Source organism: Atractosteus spatula, chromosome 14 (genome assembly GCF_055471065.1).
Source record: "Atractosteus spatula isolate fAtrSpa1 chromosome 14, fAtrSpa1.hap1, whole genome shotgun sequence".
Taxonomy (NCBI): domain Eukaryota; kingdom Metazoa; phylum Chordata; class Actinopteri; order Semionotiformes; family Lepisosteidae; genus Atractosteus; species Atractosteus spatula.
In genome coordinates this window covers 44,187,538-44,209,706 of record NC_142719.1, presented here as the reverse complement: position 1 = coordinate 44,209,706, position 22,169 = coordinate 44,187,538, and positions in this window count along the sequence as shown.

The window sequence follows — 22,169 nt, the reverse complement described above, 5'->3', positions numbered from 1 at the left end:
AATATTTTATTTGTTAGAGGATCAAGGATTCACTCTATTCAGTTTAGGCCACATGAGGTACTGTAGGTTTTGTTCTTGTACTCCTGTGTTAGAAGTACTGTACGTTGCTGACTTTTTGTGTCTATCCAATTAGATATTTTTGCGAAAAACATAAAAGAATGATTAGTCTGAGTAGAAGTTTATTTCTTGCATTAAATTGAGATGTAATGCATTATGGGCATGCCTGTAATAATTGCATGACTTCTGTTTATGCAGTATTTTACAGTACAGTATTTTGTTAAAGCAAACATTCTCCAGTAACCTCTGTGGGAAGAACCTGCTGCTCTCAGTCATATGAACAGTTGCTGGAAGACAATTGGTCAGGTGACTGTTTAAAGAGCAAGAAGCGGAGGCTTTCTGAGTCAGTCTGTGGAATTATGTCTGTTATGTCTCCCTTCCGGAGAATGGAAGGAAAGCCCCCTGTGTGTGCATTCACCAGAGGGAGAAGGACGGACCTTGCATATAAGGAATCTGTGCATTTTGGGAAGATAAACTGGTGAGTTTGGAAGTTTTGAAGAGTCTCCAGGGATGTTGGAGTTGCTTGTTTTGAAGCAAGTAAATCAGCCTAGCTGCACAGTATTCTAGAGAGGGACTTGAAGAAGTTCAGTCAAGTACCTGAATGGGATGGCAGTCCATCACAAGGCACACACAGACACAAACAAGTACACTCACATCAAGGCCAATTTTCCCAGAGGCCGATTAACCAACCAGTATGTCTTTGGACTATGGGAAGAAACCTGAACAGCTGGGGGAAACCCATGTGGTATACAAACTCCACCCAGATCTCTCCCCAGATCCAGAATTGAATCTAGATTCCCATCACTGCAAGGCAGGAATACTGACCACTGTGCCACATTGCCATCCCGTACATAATTGTGTACATTAATTGTTGTCAAATTACAGAAAGAAATGCCTTTATAATAATTGTCATAAAGTATATGGATAGGATAAATAAACTGTCTTGAATGTCTTTGAATTTGGGCAGGGGAGACTACAAGAGAACTTGATTCAAATTTTTCAAATCCTGAAAAAATATTGATGATAGTCAGTGGCCATGAGTTTGCTTTTTAAAGAAGATAGCTGTGTCCCTGGCAGATGTCTATTTAAAGTCTGTCCCCAGGTCCTTCAATCTAGCCTATTGATAAGCAGTATTATTTTTAGAAACCATATGTGCAGAATTTGCTGGGAAATGGTATGAAAACAGAAATGCATACTAATATGATTTATCTGCCTTGCTATGAGATTTCATGAGCTTTAGAAAAAGTTATTTTAAGTAAATCTTCTTATTTCAGTTAGAATCCAAATTTGTGAATACCGTGCAATGCTAATTTATGCATACTGGCTTGCATTGGCATGCTAGGAATGCTGACAATAGTGAAATGTTTCAGCACCATGGAGAGAGAAATGTTGTGACTCAATGTCATGTGCAATGGATTAAAAAAACGAACATATTTTGGTTGAAATGTATGTTTGAATAAATTAGGTATGGTCCTATAAAAAGTTGGAGGAGCCATATTTACCTCTGTTTACAAATCCTTCCATCTAAAGGATAATCATAGTGGTTAAAGGATAACCTTTAAGCACTAAAAACATGAGATGAGTTGAGTTCTGAGGCCTTGACATAGGTGGATCCAGTCCAGGTTACTACACAGCTGCAGATCTACAGTGTGAAATGCCTCAGCTCTCATCACACTATAGTGGTATCACTGCCTATTCTAGCTCTTGCATGAGCATACCACCTTGGGATTTCTCCCATTACGTCCAACAAAATTGAACTACTGTATATTGAATAACTTTTCTAAAGAGCATTTAATTTTTACACATGAGAGGATTTCTCTTTAAATAGAATAATAATTTCTGATGCTGTATTGCAATAAGGTAATAGAAAAACATGACTACATAAAATAAAGATATTTGCAATTTTTGTTCAATTATAATCTTTTTTTTTCTTGAACAGGTACTTGTCAGCAGTGAATTGAACCCTAACAAGTTGTAGGATATGCTAATGAATGCATCATTTTGAGAAGCAAGCTTCCAATTGTTATGTCTGAAGCTATAAGCCATGAAACCACTGTGGCTGGCTTATTTATTGAATTAAAACACCACATAGAAATTAAATAATATTGCTTATATTAAAAAAATAAATTACAATATTATAATTTTCATTAAAGTTTCTGTTGATCGTTCAGGTTGGGAGATAGGAAAGGTTTTAGGTTTTGTTAGTTAACAGCTTTAAAGAGTGGTGGAATTATGAAGTGGGAATATTTAGCTGCACTAGTTAGTTACTAGTGCAGTAAGTTTTGTTTTATTTAAAATATTAACACAACTTTCAAGTTGAACACAACAATAAGTTGAAAATAAAAGCAATCCTAATTCCATTAAAGGCACTGCATAAGTTTGCTGCAGTACTGTTTTCCTTGGTTTTAATACAGTTATGTGTGATTTAGTGCCTTGTAGGCAATATAAAAACTGAAAAGGTCTTCAAAAAACACATTTCGAGGTAGAGTGAAATTTGTGTGGTATAATGCTCTTTCAGTATAGTGCCAGGGTTTGTGGCATTTTTTTTCATTTATTCCTGCTTGAATAGCAAATCAAATAGTTTAACACTAGCAAGTTTACATAGATAAAGGGCTTTTTGCAGCAGATAAGACTACTGACATGTTTTTCTGACATTGGCAAAGGGCTGATTTTCTGCAGGATTCTGTCTTAAGGCCTTTAATAGATTTTATTTAAAAGGAGTACTTGACAGCTACACTGCAAGGGCAGGTGTTAGGGACAAAGATAAGGTGGAATAGATTAAGAATCAGTTTGGGATGTGTGTATGGGGGGGGGGGGGGGGGAATCTGAACAAGACAGGCTTGTTCCATAAAGGCCTCACAAAGAAGAATTTAGAAGGGTTTACAAGGACCATGTTCACAAATTATTCAGTTTCTGATGCTCACTACAGTTTTATGCATTTAATATTGTAATTATTGAAAAGGGTTGTGCCCTACATGTCTTGTGCTATGTGCATGTCCTTCATTAAGGAAGTTACAGAACATGCATGGCGGTGGCTTTTGCTTTTCATTTTTGGATTGTAGATGCACATAGAATTTACTTGTTAAGCACTGCATGGTTTGTCAGTATTTTTTATTTGTGCTCCATATTGGGTTTCACTGGCTTGAATCAATAACCCACTGGTAAAGAGAAAGCAGCCAGTCACTACTGCATTTGGAATTTGTTTAGCAAGTGGTTCAGAGTTTTGGATTAAATTGATGTCTTTACAAACTGGAATAGGGACTTTTGCTGTCTCTGGTTTGTATATGATGAAATATATCAAATTGATGTCATAATTCCCTGCATATTTTATACAGTGCATTTATTCACAATGAGAATACATGCATTGTATCTTTTAGGTATACAGTATATATATATTAACTGGCTACTTTTGTAGTCAGCAGTACATTTTTTCTCAGATAAATCTGAAGTCACATGTTGGATACTAGTTAATTATTTTTCTTACCACACTCATGTTTTCAATCATCATGGCCCTCCCAGTTCTGGCTATAGGAGGAATAAGGACCTTGTATTGCAAATTAAGTGGCCAATGGCATTTACTATTTCTTAGGTTTTAGTAATTTACAATGCTCATAGCTCAGTGATGCATCTCTAAATGATATCAATGTGAGCCCACAGGTCACAGAGCTCACTGTTGTGCTGCAAACAGATGATATCCTGGCCAACCTAAGTGCAGTTGGACAACACTGAGGTCCTCTATTTTGTGACACTAGATGGTTAATTCTGTTCACAATCAGCTTATGACAGTGTCTGGACTAAACATATCATCTTTTAGTCTTAAAAAATGTATATGTAAAGCTTCAGGTCCTTCAGAACATTTAGAATATTTTACCCCTTGTAAATAACATTTCTTTACTCCTTTTTCTTTTACAGTGCAAATATAAAAATGAGCATCTCAAAAATGTCTTCTTTATATAATGGGTGTTAATTTGTATACAAATTTCCTCTACATCACACAGGGCATGTTGTCACACATTGGCCTGAGGAAGGCCAAAGTAGGTCCGTTTTATAACATAATGGCTACGCCGCAAAAGCACTCAAGCAAAATGCAAAGTGCAGTTTATTTACAGTGCTCCCAGTCCCCCACACCAGAAAAAAAACCCCAAAAACGAACAAAAATAATTATTCAAACAAAGACAAAGCCTCCCTTTCTTATTGCTTTCTCTCTGATTTAAGTCACGCTACCTGACTCAGCAATCACCACCAACAACAACCCTCTTAGGCTGAGGAGCCAGCTTAAACAGCATGCAAGCCCCTCCCCCTCTGGAACAAACCATTTCTCCAATTCATATGCATGTGGTTTTTCCCATCTCCATAAATAAACCTTGAGAACTGGGGATAGGTTTGGCCTTCTGAGGCCACCATAGGCTGACCCACCCCGGAAGTACCGATACCAAACAAACAGTGAGTAACATCCATTTTGAGAGCGCTCTCCATTCACACCACAATACTCGCTCAAACCTGTGTTTAAGTATGTGTTTTATGTACATGAATCCATATGAAATTAAGTATGTGTTTTATGTATGTGAATCTATATGAAATTAAGTAATATCAGTTACTAGTCAAGCCCTGCTAACTAGTGTGCACCCTCAGGGACTTATCTAGCAACCACTCAACGGAAGGTGTATGAATAGTGTATTTCCCATCTACCTGTACCTCGTGACAGGCTCCTCTGTCACAGCATGAATACAGTGTGTGGGATAAACATGCCATCATTGCTCTACACAAGTGGTGGATAAAAAGTTTTATTTTGGGATAATTCCATGTATCCATCTGATCAGTTTACAAGAAAAGCATACTTTTTGTTCAACCCAGTAATTGTTGTAATAACCCAGTAATAACTATCAAGCTGTATAAATCAAGCTGTATAAATATTAAGTAAATCTCCTAGTGTAAAGTATTTGTTTGCACATCTCTCAGATGCAGTAATACTGTACATAAAGACTGCACCTCATTGAGCTCAGCTCCTGCTGTGATCATTTGAGCTGCTTTGCCAAGGCCATTAGGAGAAAGTGTGGAGAATCTTAAACTGTCCAGGTTAATGTCCAGATTTAAATCCAACTGAGAAGTCTGAAAAAGCAAACTGACTCTAAGTACAACGAAGAACTCAAAAGTGTAGCCTTTTCGAACACATTACACAGTGAATTTGGAGAACTCATTGGTGAACAGTTATTGCCCCAAAGTATATACAACCTAACTTTACACTCTGAAATGTGCATGAAGTGATTGTATTCCAATTTGCATGCTCACTCAAAATCACTGAGTTGTGTACAAATAATGTTTTTGTTCATTTATGATCTAATGCATGTGTGGAATTACCCAAATATAAAAATAATTATACAGTATACTACAGTACATATCAATTACTGTATATTAATCTTATGATAATAAATACAACATGCTTTACTGTAAAGTAAAAATAACAGTCTTGACTTTGATGTCCTAATATGATCGGAGGGTGCTCCACACTGTAAATAACAGATAAATTAATAAAAAGTATAAGCTAATTCTAAATAAATCTAAAACTAGTGGGTCTTCCATCTTCAGGCAGTGCCTCACAAAATGTGTTTACTTCTTACTGATGGAAAACAGAAGAATAATGAACATTGTTGTAAAAAAATAATGTTTTTATATGTAACATTTTGTGTTTAAAAGTTGTCGTGGAAGGAACAAGCCAAACAGATGGGTGGGTCATTCTGTAAGAATTACATTGTTTCAAAGAGCTAACTCTTGTTTTGCATATAAACTGGGTTATAGGAGAGTCCTTAAACTATTAATTCTGTGGTGATCTATGTTCTGGTAAAGGGTAGATAAAAAATTCATATTTTTGTGGCTTCTGCTTTCTTTAATTCATTGTGTTAAATATTTGTATTGGCTTCTAAATTCTGTGGTTAAGACCAGAGCGTAGCCTCACTGATACCTTTAACTTTTGTATTTAGTGGGTTTTTTTCTTGTGGGCTCTGAAAGGTTTGTCCTTTCTATTCCCTAGTCTATGCACACTGGGTTTTAAATACATGTATGCTTTTTAAGCCCCCAACATTTTGCCTTTCTCCCATAAGTTACGATAAGCAGTGTGAGATTGCAGAGCTCTTAGTGTGAGGTAGCAGAGTAAAACAGTATTCAACTTTGAAGTATTTCAACACTGGGAAGTTTTCTGTGTCTATTTCTAGATGCATCATTGTAGAAATTCGCAATGAGTTTGCAACCACAAGTATTTTGTTTTTCTTATTTCAGTCAAGCGTAGAGTTTGGTTGCCTTACAGTGATTTAATCAGTTCATTTCCCTACTATTTTAATTTAGATTGAACGCTTATAGTATATTCCTGTACCAGGGGCGTTAGCCTCTTTCTTATTTAAGGACACTTTAAAGAGGTTTCTCTTGTTTAAGATCACTCAGCTGAGACACTATTTATATTTGTCGTATACTCATACACATTTGTACTTCTCTGATTAGCACAATAAATGTGTAATAGTTTTCAATTAAATACATTACAAATCAATTCAATTTTTGTAATAAATAAAAAAATGGAATGAATGTAAGTCATTCCTTATTTTTAACATTTTCTTAGTAATACGATTATATTATGTATATTTTTCTAGAGTTGCCACTAAAATTTATGAATGTCAGTTGGGGTGAATTTTAGGAGGAGCATGTGAAGTAACAATTCTCCCACTTTATTATATGTACTATGCTGTACTGCTCCATGATAGCATGTATCAAATACAGTATACAACATTCTCCTGTTTTGTGTCATAATGTGCAAGTGAATGGAATTTACTAAATACAAATCTGAATAATTATCTATTTACTTCTTTTACTTTTTGTTCTTAGTAATGAACTATGCCACATTTTTGCACCAGCTAGCCTATGTTTTCTCATTTATACTCGTGTATTGTGCATATGTATTGTTCTTCATTGATTGTTTATAAGAGAAACCACAATGAAATTAATTATTACTTGATATTGACGTTAGGTAAGAAATCTCTCTGTTATTCGTCTATAATAACCATGAATGCTTTGTGTGAATAGAGCTTGAAGGTCACAGTGATTTCTGGAAGTATGACCTAGTCACAGGGAGCACTGTGGCAGTGCTGAGTCTGCTGAAACACTGATTGAGCTTTGTGCAGCTAATTGTGCTCTGTGTTCTTCACCCTACCCGGCAAATGCCTTTCTATCATCTTTCAATCACAAATGTGAACAAAACCTGCTGGTTTAAATGACAAATCAAAGGTACCTACAAGCATTTGTCATCTCATTTATTCAGTTAAGGAAAATGCCCTGAAAACATGAGATCTTAATGTTCATCTCCTTTGGAATATACCTGCTGTCATGTACTGTAGCTTTCAGATATAAAAACTGAAAGAAATAAATTTTCTTTGCTATATTTTCATTACCTGTGACTCAAGAATATGGACTTGACCACACCTGATGTATGAAGAGTTTTGATGAGTTAATGTAGTTTTGCCAGTGCATATCTATGATTTAGTATCTTCATTACAAAACCACTTTATCTGACATTCAACTCAGCAACATAGCTTGTGCATAGCTTTGGCATGTCAGACTTCTGCTCGTGACATGCAGCAGTGGGTTTAATGGTGATTTCATTCTTTGTCTTTCTGTTTATCTCCGGGGTGAGTCACAAATGTGAAATATACTTGCTGTGTAGCACACTTCGCTGCTATTGAGGATTGAAATCAATTTAAGCGACAGCTTTTAAAACAAACCTATTGAACAGCCAGACATGTGGCATTTACACATTTCGGCTTCGTCAGACCAGATTGCCATTTCTGTCCTTTAAACGGAGGAACTCGGTGTCACTCAATGACCTTGGAGCTGTCTGTGAGGTTCTTGCTGAAAAAAATCAGTGTGCTTTTCAAGGAAAATGGTAAAGGACTCGCATGTGGCTTCCACCTCCTATTCCACTTCCCTGGCCTGGCCTGAGGAAGAGTGCTGCTTCCCGGTGGGGGAAGTCTGTCATGGGGGAAGATGTGGAACGCACACAAACCCAAGGACCATTGGTAACATTTTAGATTAGGGGGTTGAAAAATTACATACCGTACAGTATATAAGCAGTTTTGAAATAGAACATGTTAATACAATATTATTATTATTCATCCATTTTCTCACCACTTTTCCAATTCAGGGTTGTAGGGGAGCCAGAGCAACATGAGTGGGATGACAGTCCGTTGCAGGGCAGACAGACATGCCAGAGCCAGTTTTCCCAGAATGTTTTTGGCCCATTAACCTACCAGAATGTTTTTGGACCAGAGCACCCAGAGGAAAAGATGTGCATGTTTTACAAAAAATTTTACCCTTATGGCAGGACTCCAACTTAACATCAGTGTGTGTTCTGAAATGGCTTCCTCTTTCAGTTTCATGTCCCATTCAGGTCTCCAAACTGTTGGCAGAACAGCAGATCCTCTTGCTTCCCACGTGCCTGTAGTCTGGCATTGATAGTGGCAAGTGGCACACTCCACTCCTCCAGTCAGCACTAGTCAGTCTGTAGAGCACTGTAGTGCGTGCCACAAGATGAACATCTGGGTTGGGGTTTCAGTGCTCTTTTCTTTTTACTGCAGGTGCTGTGTGGGGATTGATTGAACTCTGAATAGAAGCCCTTTCATAGCTAAAAGAGATAATACTGATTGTGCCAAATGTCCATAACCAAGGGCCAAACTATTATAATATTTAAATTTGTAATATACTGTATATTATATATTGGCAAACCCCAGTGTAACGAGTAGACTCTCTCAATGGTGGGAAATGAGGAATTGGCATGAAGAGCATGAGAAATTCAACTTCTCATTTACACCCTTATTACAACCTCATCCAATGGCAATCCTGGTGGGAGTCTGAGATGTGGTTAATATGTTCACACTTTTAGGTGAATGCCCGTAATACATTAGCTAGTGCCAAAAAGCACATACATATAGACCCATGTGCTGCAGGTTGAAATATTTCAGTATCACAAGCTTAACCACCCACAGCTCAACATTCGCAAACTGTATGGCTGCTACTTTGAGAATGATCAGGTTTGCATGCTGCTTCGGCCTATAAACACAGGAAGATATGTAATATAATTAAAACAAGAGGTGCTAGGTGCATCGCGTCTCTTGCATTTCACATCTCTGTAAGGAAATGCTATAATAGTATATTAGGTATATCAGTGACCTTAGCTCTGTGTCAAAGTAAAGTGTTGGCTCTGCACAGCAATGCTGCTTCAGCAACTCAAGAGCCAAAGTCTGTGAGCCGAGCCTCAGATGTGACAGTGGATCACTTGGTTCTGGTAAGAGGGCACTGCACTAGGCTGCCTACGTTATTACTATTCCATGGATTCACTGTCAGACAAAGCTAATTAAAACAGATGCATCTGAATCCCCCTAAGATTTACAACATCAGCAGTGCTATTCCATAGAAATGTTTAGTATCAGTAAAATGCCCATGGAAATTCTCTTTGAGATTAAGGAGGGTATGTGAATGTTGTGATTTAGCTCCATGTAACTGTATATCTGTATGCCTCATATACGGGACCCTAAAGGGCCTAGTGTCTTCTGCTTTTTGTTCAAACTTGAGCACTTAAACACGTAACCTCATTATTTTCTCAGTTGCACATATATAGGATTTTTCTTAAAGCCTTTATACAGTAGTTGATTGCTCCAGCTCCTCAGTTCATTAAAGACAAGTTACCTAAAAAGCACTTCAGAGGCTGGTTAGTAGTTTAGCAATTATGCAGCCAATTAAATCACTTGACTATCTAGCTGAGACCTTAGTTTGAACATAAGCAAGATGACGCTAGTCCCTCTAGGAATGTATTTTTTAAGTTACTGTCACGCCCGACATCCCTCCCTAGAGGGCGCTCCACTGCTCCCATTATTGTCCTTGTGATTGTTAAGCTCCTCAGGTGTACCCTTTTAGGTTTATTATTTAGAGACTAGCTCCTCCAGTCCTCGGGGCTCATCATTTAGGTAAGGATGTCGCAAGGCCCGCCTAGCACCAGGAAACCCTACGTCCGTCTCCTGAGGGCATAGGCCTCATCCCCGAAACCTCCCGCTTCCTGAGCCTGGGGTCTGGAGGATCTCGCCCCGTCACCCTTGGACCTCCATGTTTTAACCTTGTCGCGTCCCAGGATGGATTTCTTGTTGATGGACTCTCAGACTGTGCCCTGACCTGCCTTGGGCCCGTTTGGATTTGGATGCCGTTCTTTGTCTTCCCCTCTCACTGTCTCACAGACTGTCACTATTATTTTGTGCACTATTAAACCCCTGTGTGTTTCCTTTTACCACGCCTTCTGTTTTCTCCAGCTCTTACCACATCACATAGGGTCTACTACGAGACCTAACACGGATTTCAGCCCGTGCTCATGACAGTTACATTTGAGTTGTGTTTCTTGAGTTTGTTGGAAAACAAGACTTCTGAACCCTTTGTTCATTTTGTATCAGTTATGTAGAAGTCAGGAGTTTTGGTATTATCTGGGAACAGGCATCTAGAGAGATGTAGTTAAATTATGTGTAACGGACAGTTCTTTCCAAACCCTATGCGGACGACACAATCCGGGGTTGAGTGAGAAACACAGGGGAAAAAGCCATGCAAGAAACGGGGATCAAAACAGGGGGCGTGTCCTTGGAGTGCTGGTGTTTAGGGAAGGTGTGGCCAAGGCAAACAATCTGGGAGAAAATCAAAGGGGGAATCCAAATGAAAGCAAAAGTCCAAAACCAGGTTGTCCATCCAAAACAAACTAGATAAAAACTGGAACTGGGTCGGAACCGGCGGGGGGGGGGGGGGAATGGGAACAGAGAATAAAACCTTAACAGGACCAGGCGCTTCCAGGTCCCGGACTTGCATGATACGGAGATCAGATGCAGAGCCCGTATTAACGTCAGCGCCTAGCTTTTAAGGAGGACCGGGAACAGGCTGAAACAGGGGACAGGTGCACAAAATCAAGTCTGAAGTGAAAGGGCCGGAGCGCCCTTAAGGGGGAGGGACTACAGTCGTGACATTATGTGTACTTGTACTTGTTATTACACAGTAAAAGTACAATAAGGCTTTAGTGAATTAATGCACTCACTGGGGATGCGCGGTGCTTTGTAAGATCCATTACTGATCACTTTCCTTTGATTTATTCATGCAAGTAAAATCAATACAGTTTAAACAGTCAGTTCCTTTTATACTCTCTCACTGGAGTTGAGATGCAGAGATGCCAGAGTCATTATTTCTTCTCCTAAACAGTTCTTAGAAATGTTTTTCATTTTATTAATCAGAATAAAATTAACTTTCTGAGTTCGAATGTTATGTTCTCATGTTTTGCCAACATAGGTTGAGCTGCAAGTGAAATCATAAATTTGTGCCTTTAATAGTTCTTATTTATACTGTATATAACCAGGATCTCACTATTTCTACCACAGGTTGTCTGAGTTTTGGTCCATCCCTCTTGTCATCACACTCATCCTTTGAAAAGCACATACTGTATCTTACGTCCCAACCAAAAAACTCTAGACTTGTACCAAGTAGTCATACTCTTATGTAATGCCTACAAGGGCCAAAATAAGAGATAAAGCTGCCTTCTAAAGCAAACAGAATATGACCTATGGTTAAATCTCTCTCTGTAAACCAGATGCTACAAAATCAAACCTATCTCTATTTTAAAACTGCACCCACTAACCAGGAGTGGCTTTTTTGACCAATGGATTCTTTACACAGTTCCCTACAAACCACAGAATAGCAGGCTCTCTTAAAAAGAATCAAATACTTAACTCAAATTGGGTCTTTATGGATGATCAGGAAAAGGAGCTCTTGTCTTCCGCCTTTCTGTTACTTGTCGTCCCTCCTGTCTCTTCTTTCTTTGTCTCTTTCTCTCCCTACTTGCCTGTTGTATGCTGCCTTCCTGGACTGTAGATTGACACTTAATTATTTACCCAGAACTTAATTAATTAAGGTAAACTTCACTATTGCTTTGATCACTGAATCTCGGCACCCCTACATCTCAGCAAACATCTCCATGCTTTGAAGTTCAATAGCCACCTGTTACCCATCGCATCTAGATTCTTCAAGGCACTCACTGTACAATAGTTGTAACAGTATTTTAAATCTTTTTGATATATACATGTGAATGAATTTGTTTGATTACAAATGAAGAAAATATCCAGTCTCTGTTGGGGTGTGTGTTTTTACACAAGAGTTACACAAGTTCACGTATTCTATGTGGCATTATTATTAATGTAGATTAGTACTTTTATAAGGGCTCAGAAGCATTTGCAACCTTGCCCTGTGTGTAAACAAGGTTAAATAGCTTCAGATCTTTAGGTAAACTTTAGGTAGATCTGGTTAACTTCTCTTTGTTATAAGCAGATTTTAAAAAAATCAATCACAGTGTAATATATAGTACCATGGTCACTTGCCGCAGCATCTTCCACATCATTTTATTTCTACAAACTTAGTTCATTCATCTTCCAGAGGTAGCAAATGATGATTCTGTATGTCCTTGAACCCGAAAAGAGCCATGGTTTGTTAGTATCACATCCATGAAAGAAGCATGTTCTTTGCTTCATTTTATGTTCATGTCTCTTCAAATAATTACCTTGCCTTTTAAGAAGGCAAATCTTATTGAGAGTGAGGTGTGTTCACTTGTTGTTTAATGAAGGGCTTCTGGTTTAGGTTTCTACACAAATTTGAGATTACCCATGTTGCTTTGTAGTGTTTTAAAAATTGTAAATCTCCTGTGACAGGACATGGAGATCTTTCTAGATTCTTGTAAATTATGCAGAGCAGTAGATATGCTAAGAACTGAAAGAACTACTGTATGATAATTCCTATTCTGATTCTTTGTAATTCCAAATGTACTGTGAAATCTGCTAAAACATGCTTGATTTTGGACAAAGAGGAAACTTTTTATACAGGAATGTTCCTAATGTTTTTGGCTTTATTAAGTAAGTTTGCCTTTACAGCTCAAGGAGTTTAGATTGGGGTTCATTACACTGTGAAATTGTTTATTTCTTCTACCACTCCCCTACTTTTTCAAACCTCTATTGTGTGTCTGTCAGCATTCTGCCATACTGAGACAATCATGTGAATTCTAGTCCTACCGAAATCTTTACTTGGTATATTTCTCTGTCATTAATCTCAGTTTTTGTTATTTGTTTCTGTTGTCTGGAGAATTTGACCTGCACGAGATTACATTTATCTTCCTAAGCAAACAACTGCTTCTCATTCTGGTGTGTGCTTCAATTGTTATTTGAAGATAAAGCTGAATAGGCCTTGTGGACAATGCATGGGATGACCTGGCCTGGTGTATGGTATGGAACATGGAATGTGCACTGTTGCTGCTTCATTCTTTTTTTCTTTCCAACTGAAAGAGCTTGTGTTTGGCAAAGACATGTTAACCAGCAGCACAAATAAATCTTGCAGTGGACAAGCCAGAAAGGCACTGAGAGACAGCAGCCTTCATTAACATGGAGCCAAAGTCTGAACTGAGTTTCAATTAAGATGGATTTCATTTCTCAGTAAAGGAGTTTAAAAATCCCTCTTGGCAAGCAGTTAAGAAAAAAGAAAACAAATGTCTTTAAAACTAGTGTCTTTGGAAGGGAAGCATTTCTGTTGTTCAATGGGGAAATTTAAGGCAACTGTTAAGAAAAATTAACACTAAATAGTTCAACATTAATATATTTATGTTGGGAATCATCATTGGAAAAAGATGGCTATAGTTTAATTTATTGCACCATATATTTTTCATTTCAAGTTATTTCCTAAGCCTTATAGTGTAAATGTGATTTTACCTTGTAGCTTGCAGGCGAAGCAAAAGGTCTGCTGTTGGGGTTATTGTCATTGTTATTATTATTGGTATTATTTTACATCTGTAAATATTTGTGTTACAGTGACTTTCTCATCATCTCTGTCTACTGCAGTGGAACAAGGTAATTTAGAAATACATTTCTGGATTGAGATCTGTACCATTCATTTAGATTATAATTGTTTTCTGTTTGCTTTAATGGCTTGATTCATCTTCATCTCTACTGTAAGTGTTGAAAACATAGATGCACAGCCCTGTTAGTGTTAATGAAGATTTAACACCTTTTTAAAGCCGTTCTTTCAACTCAAGGTTTCTTGTTTGTTGAGTCTTTAGGCACTGGAGTAGAACCAACTGATCACCTGCAACAGAAGTAAATAGGAAAATTTTTATTTAGTTTTTTATTTCCAAATAATCATGTATTTCAATAGAAACGTTTGAATATTGCAAAATATTTACTTGTCATTAAATCTTTTTTTTAATTACAAGGATGCAAAGGGACTTGGAAAAGAAATGCAGGGGAAGTTTTTGTTAAGGAGAGGTGCCAAATGTTCAGTCGTTTTATTAATTCAAATGCATAAAGCACAAGTGAACTTTTATTAAAAGTTTAAAATTGACACAGCTCTGCCCTACTTATGATTTGGATGACTGCATACAGGAGAAAGCAAACAAAGCAATTGTGAAAATAAGAACTATTTTATATATATTATAGTTCAGGCACACCTGAAGAAGGCTCCACGGCCGAAACGTTGTGTTCTCTTTGTTCTTTTTTTCAGCACGGAATAAACCTATTACTTGTTCCTATATATTATATATATATAAATATTTCCAGAAATTAAGTGTACTGTACATTTGTCCCATCTAGCAAAGAGAAGCAAGCTTCTTGTCCAGGTGTTTTTTTTCCAAAACTCCCATAACCCTTTACTTAAAGGACTACTTCATGTTCTCACTTTTAAATGCATTTTTATTTTTTTTATTGTGGAGAGATTGTTGAACAAGCATAACAATAATGAATTTCCGAATGTTGTGCATTACAGTTCAATATGTGCTTTACCCCTGTCTGGTTTTTCTCAAGACCAGTAAACAAATCTCAACTGAAGCAGAATCTGAAAAATAATTACTGAACGGTGCCTAATATGTCTTTTGTTCCTTTCAAATAGATAAACCTTACATTTCTGCATTAACATGTGCCGATGTTAAAATAAATTGCAACTAAAGATTTCATAGTGTTTGTTGTCCCACCGGAGTAATTGAGAGATTTAAGGTGATAGCTCAGGAAGACCGGATCTGATTTTTTTTTCTGAAATACTACTGGTACCATGTAAGTCTGCAGGAAAGGGAGACAAAATAAGACATTTCTACGTGTGGTTAAAGTAAAAAAGTGGGAAAGAGGTTGGTGGGGCAATGAGCTGCTATTCCAATGTGAAGTCAGTCAGATCTGTGAATTACAGAAACTATCCTTAACAGGTTCATTACTAGAAATGCTTTTCCCAATGCAAATATAAACTGCATTTATTGGTAGTTTATGACATTTGCATGCTGTATTATTGCTAAACACTTTAATATAATGCTAATAATTGCCAAGTATAAGGCAGTTCACAATCCATAAAGCACTTCCGTTAGTGGCACTATATGTGAAGTTGGTCTTCTGATACCACTTCCCTCGGGAATGAGATCACATCTAGCACCTTGAAGCAGTGTGTGGCACCTCTGACCAAAGTGCAAGTAACAGCATTTGTTTTCTATCTTGACCTCAACCTCTGTGTGCTCCCCGTAGAAAAGAACTTCATGTGAACAATGCCGTAGGAACAGAAGCATAACAGGAGGAACTGACGTAAAGCCTCCAGAAAAGTTTGCTTTTCTTGGACAGATTCAGACGTCTTTGGCATTTCTGTGATAGATGGACGCGTTGGCCATGATTTTTGAAGTGAAGAAGGCCAGCTGCAGCAAGGTCTTCCTGTCTTACCGCTGCGCATGGCATTACAGAACCCTATCGCAGAAGGGCTTTGTCTGCTGTTATCGCTGCACACCTCCTCTTGTTGATCCGTGCCCTAAAGCAAACTTTCTGAAATTGTTGATGTTTCAGCAAGAGCATGTTTTTGTATAATATCAGTCATGGGCTGTGCATGCTTTTGTTTTTCAGGAAATGCCTCTATTGTAAAAATATAAAAGTGTAGCTGCTGTGGTTGATAAGAAAATAGTATGAATTTCAGCTCAGATTGTACATCGAAGAAGAAAAAAGAGAACACATTCACGTTATTGAACAGATGTGTTCTGTGTCAACTTCAAACAAGAAGCTGTGCTATTGCCCATTGAGTACCATGCTATGCAGATGTGAGGACATTCCAAACATAAAACCTTGTGGTTTAAGAAATGTGCAATAAATGTATCTGCATCTTTCTACGTACACCAATATTCAGTTACTCAGTTTTACGAATATTATTCTGTACCAAGAATGCTTATGCAAAAAGTAAAATCAGACACAACTGTGTTTTACAAATAGGATGTGAAGATACAGCCCTGCACTGTAGTTCATCACACATTCAAGCAGCTCAGCATGAGGCTTTCTCACATGCTGCAGGCTCTACACTTAACCGGCGTGTCTGTGAGGTATGACAGCACAGCTGACGCTGAAGCTCTGAACCGTGTGGTAGAACCCGGCTCCTTTCAGCAGAGTTACTGTAATTATTCTGGCTTTTATTTTTGCTAATGCCTTTATCCAGAGTAGAATTTTTTTAAGGAATTACTGATCGGTCAACTGAATGCAGTCGCGTGGTGTAGATGCAGGTACTGCAAAATGGCATAACAAAGTGGTTTGGAATTCCTAGTAATTTTAGTTACTAAAATAAAACTAATACTAAACTTTATACTAATACTAAAACTTTACTTTAGTAAAGTCACAATTCATGCATTAAAACAATTACAATGATTGTAAGAAATGAGATGATACATTACAATACACCTGATTAGTAACACAAAATAATTAAGAAGATCTGATCTGCAGTGTGTAGAATGAAAATTGTGAAGCACCTTCTGTAAATCTGATGATCATAATTTTAAATAGTATACTACAATTCGAGGAGTACACATGAAACCAAAACTGAAATTAACATTGTGTTAGAATTAAAAAAAGTTACCCGGTTTTCTTATGCAAAAGATAAAAAACAATTATTTAGTGGTTCTGTTAATATAATATAAATTGTTAATTGTCATTGCAATCACTGAGTTTCAAATATAAAAGGATTTTAGACCACAACACACTTGACACAGCAGTCTGATTTTCTTCAGAGCACCACAAGATCAGACTTCTCGATGCTTCTTAGTGCTGTGTTTGGAACTGCACTTTTAAAAATAAATTATTTAGCTGTATATTTATGAATAAAAATAAGTTGTGTCTTTATTGGTTGTTGACAAGACATGTTTTTAATGTATTTCTTAAGAGCACATTTAAATTAAGAGCAAATCATTTTATTATCAATAGCTACTTTAATGAAACATATTATAGAGAATGAGATTGGTTTGTATTTAATGGAAAAGTGAATTACTGTAGCAGATCTGTGTTTTAATGCTGCTAGCTCTGTTTAGACCTGCGGAATCCCAGCTGACAAAAGCCTTTCTTGATTGTGCAGCTACAGAGGCTGTCGGAACCCAGGCTTGATTTATATGTAGTGGAATACCCTTCTCATTTATTAGTCCTGAAAGCAGCTCCATATCTTCACTCCTCAGTTAGTTATTTGTTTTCCCTGTCTGCCAGAAGAACAGAAGTCTGGAGAGTGCACAGTAGACAGATCTACATCATTTTAAAGGTAAATAATGTTCACTAAGACATGATAAATGCTCACTATTGTTCTCCTTTCAACTGTCCTAGAAGAAATCTTTGGCAGCATAATATAAAACCAGCTCTATCAAGCGACTTAATCATCTGGGTAACACATCAAGTTGAAAAGAAGAACAGTTTTCCCTTTTGGGATCTAGAAAGACTCTAGCTGTGTAGGAATATGGGTTGCAGTGACTCAGGTCTGCAGGAATGAAACTGCCAAAATCTGAAGTATTGTATCAAACCATAATATTCGTGCTCTCATGTTTGTAAACATATATGAATTCTTTACTGTCATGTACTGTATGAAAGGGTAACACAATGTATATCACCGATGAACATAAAAAGGTGTCAATAAGTCATCCCTGTGTTCCTTTTATCCTTTGTTCAGTAGCTGACAAAAAGAAAAGAATAAAGCTTATATGGACACTTCTCCTTGAACAGAAATATCAGAACTAATGAATGATTGACCCTATATTCCTGTCTTATAAATTGTAATGTTGTTCTACGAAACCTCAGGAAGGTTTGGAATTAGTGTCCCTACAGCAGCTGCGACCAACTGACTAGGACCCTTAGTCTTTGAGCTGCTAGTGTTTGCTTTAGGAATTATAGCCTATTGCATAAAGCAGTCACACCTTTAAAGGACTAAACTGTTGTTGCTTAGACCTTTTTGATTCATAGTACTTAATTGGGTGGTCTCTCTTCTGAATGGGCTGTTTTCAGATGTGCAACACATTTTTCTTATTATGGTTTAGCGTATTGAGAAGCTTCATGAAACAGTGAAAGATATTCTCTTAAAAATGTGACACAACCTAAATAAAGTGCTTTAAAATAGCCCCCCACCCCATTTAGCCTTTTGATGGTGCAGAAATATCTGATTGTACAGTTTGAGCCAAGTCAGAGCAACAGTGGGAAAACCAGCACCATGCGGCCACTAAGAAGATGACAGTGTAGTGGACTGCAACTTTTTTATACATTAATACTTTGTTCAGTCTGTAAATCTCATTACTAAACAAAGCCAGCCCAGCACAATGCTCTGGAGTCCAGATAGCCCTCTGTAATTGAGGAGCAAAAATAGGCTCCACACAACATTGTTTCATAAATATTAGGATGTGTGAGACTTTTTTTCACCCTTGGGGACAAAGCATTATCCTGCAGTAGATGTTGTAACTGTGTGTGGCTTTCTAAAACAAGGCTTACCTCTACTCTTACCATAATAGTAGATTCACAGAGAAAATGCAGCCACTGAACTTTCTGTTATGAGTGTTAAACAATGATCAGGGCTTGTCTCATGTAAACCTGCATTCAGCAGCTGTGAGTCAAAAGCAGCGTCAATGAAGCGATTTCTGTTACAGTGATTTTCTTTTCCACCAACTGTACCAGGGAAGAAGAATTGGCACAATTCTTTAGTCGACATGGTTGTATTTTGCACTGTTATGTTTCTGAGATGTATCAAGCTGCTGAATTATATTTATTCTCCTCCAACACAGAAACAACTGCCACAAATCTCTTCTGCTTCTGTTGTTATTTAAAGGTCAATGTATAGCCCGCAGTTCACAATTAAACACTTACTGTAATTTACTATGTGTTCTGCTTCAAATGTCATATGCGTTGTTATCCTCTGGTAAGCAAGTAGGGATCCTCTGTAAGAAACTTTAATTTCCCAGCTCGACTTGCAGTCCTTTCAAAACCCCTGTGAAATATTTGACAGTCACAGCTCACTGACTTAATGCCTTTTTCTTTTTAACAAAGATGGATTGCTTAATGTAATTCACTAGTACTTCTTTCAAGGGTGACTGCTGCATTCATTTTGAGATACTGTATTTGTAATAGCTGCAACAAAACAAATATTTCTGGTTTACAATTTTTATATTTCTTAATGTTTGCTTTTTATTTTTCCTAAGTCATATTGAGGCAATATAGTATGTTATTGATGGCACTGTTGTCCACAATATTATGTTACAGATCTCTGAATATTTCAGGCCTCTTTCTCTATGTGTACCTAAGTATGATTTTTTTTAAAGACACTGTTTGTTCTGAAACCATTTATAACAAAAACATGAATGAATTCTAAATGGTCCTGTGGTGCACCTTTCTTCATGCTGTTCTGAGGAAGAGGCCAGCAGTTCTGTACAATTGGTTTTAAGCCACTTCCTGAATAACTGGAATAAGTGAGGTCTGGGATTGGCCACGTACACAAGGTTTTCTGGAGGATACCCTACGTACACAAGGTTTTCTGGAGGATGCCCTACATGTGTTCAGTTGGTTCGTGCCCATTGGTCAGGTCACAGCAGAGCTGTGTCTTTTAGTTCGCCATTCAGAGTATAAACAAAAAGTATTCAATTTCATAGTTATTCAGCTCTGCTTCATAGAAGCTTTAAAGTATCTGTCTCCGTTTCAAACGGTATTGTAGCTGACATCCTGACATATGCCTTTACTGCCACATGCTATTCATTTAGCTGTGTGCCAATAATAGGCCCCATCTTGCTATCTTGAATTTAGATTGTTCTGATGTACAATAGAAAGGTCACAAAGGTGAGCAGGCCGTTTGGATAGTCTAACTCTCAAAATATTTTCAATCTTTGAGGATATATGATAAATAGACGTTACAATGATCCTTCAAATCATATATCACTTAATAAGACAAAGCTTAACTCATCCTTATTAAGATAGGTGCTTTATCTCATACAGGAATACAGAAAGAATATGAACTCAATGTAATGAATTCTGAAATCCTCCAATTCACGTACAAGATTAATTACATTTGCTGTTAACTAATTTTCAGTTGTGATATACAGTATACTGTATACGCACTATGTGTGGTATATGTTCAAGCTGCCCAGAAGCAAAACTTTTACCATGGGTGAATCATGTGTGGTATGTTTGGCCAGTTTCCATTAAGTCTGCTCACTCAGAACTGAGCTGAGCTATACTGTATGTTTCCTGTATGTTTCCTCTTTGCTGTTAATGCTCATATAACCCTTTAACAACTCCTAACTGGTACAGTACATCATGTGGATCTTTGACCACAGGAAACTCAGTTTCAACATGTCTCAGGACACTCTTCCAAAGCAGCATAGGCAGAGCCAGTGAGTGTGTCTGTCTCCTATGTGCCTTTTGTGATCAATTGTGTTAGAAGCACTGCAATCCAGAATGCAATCATTTTGTTAACTTGTACTTTCTGTGAACTGAGGACTATTAAAAGCAATGCAGATATAAATTTTTCATTTATAGGTTTAGTAAGTAATTTATACCTTTATATCAAAAGGAAGATGCGTAATATTAATTAAAGCAAAAAAATGCAAGTATTGAGATAACACATCAAAGTATTTGAATCTTAAATTACAAATACAACTTTTTTTCTGGTATAGGTTACAGATTAGCATGCCATACTGTGTGTAAACCACATTGGCTAGTCTCAGGTTGTTTTCTTTTCACAGGAGGGAGGGAACCTTTTGAAGCAGCATGATTTTTTTTCTCCACTAGGCACGGGATCACTTTAATCTCCTAATGTTCCCATTCATCCAAATACCAAAAGAGATGGGCCCCTTCTTGTTTACTATTAAAATAACAATGGTTGTTACTGCACTTATTTCTGCTATTCCCCCTCTCACTCCCAGAGATACTGGAAGAAAAGGTACTTTTACCTGAAAGTGTCTGAATAAATATGAGTTTGATACTCTCCAGATCAGTATTTTGTAAGTGTTTGTTGTCATGGATTTGAAAAAGCACAACCCCTCATGATAATGAGTTGATCTTTTGAAGTCAGAATATCTGATCTGATCACATCTGGTTCCACTCTGTAAATATTGCTTTCTGAATAGTTATCAGCTTTTTCCTCTTGTTTTGTCAAGATGTATTTGTCTACTGTTGTTAAGCATAAATGTTGAACTTAAATTTAGCTAACTGCTCTCACCATGTGATTCTGGAGGGGGGGTTCTAACATGATGTTGAAATGGTAAAGAGAAACAAGACTGAACTGCCGTGTTTACAGAGAGCTATACAGTAAATATGATTGTATTTGTAGGTGAATGTTGTGACTTACCTATACATACAGCCTCCTACCACACCCAGGTCATGGCACTAGACATAACAGCAACTTTTTAGTGCAAACTCATGGGCACTGCAGGGTCCAGGCTGTCCTAATTCTAGAAAAATGTACAGTATATTGCTATTCAGTTCCTGGGAAATACAAGAATTCTCACAGGAACATTATTATAACATTAGGTTGAACCATGTATTAATAATGTGCAAACAGACAGGATATGAATGCATAAAAAAAGAAGTAAATGTTTTAATGAGGTCCTTCTATTAAATGTAAATATCAACACACCCTACTTTTAATTAATTTAACAGAGTAGAAAAAAAATATAACAATATACTGTATGTCCCTGAATACATTTACTGGATACACGCATCACAGACCAGAAATGGGATGAGTAGGTGAAGTAGATATTGAAAGCTGATCAAATCGTGCAT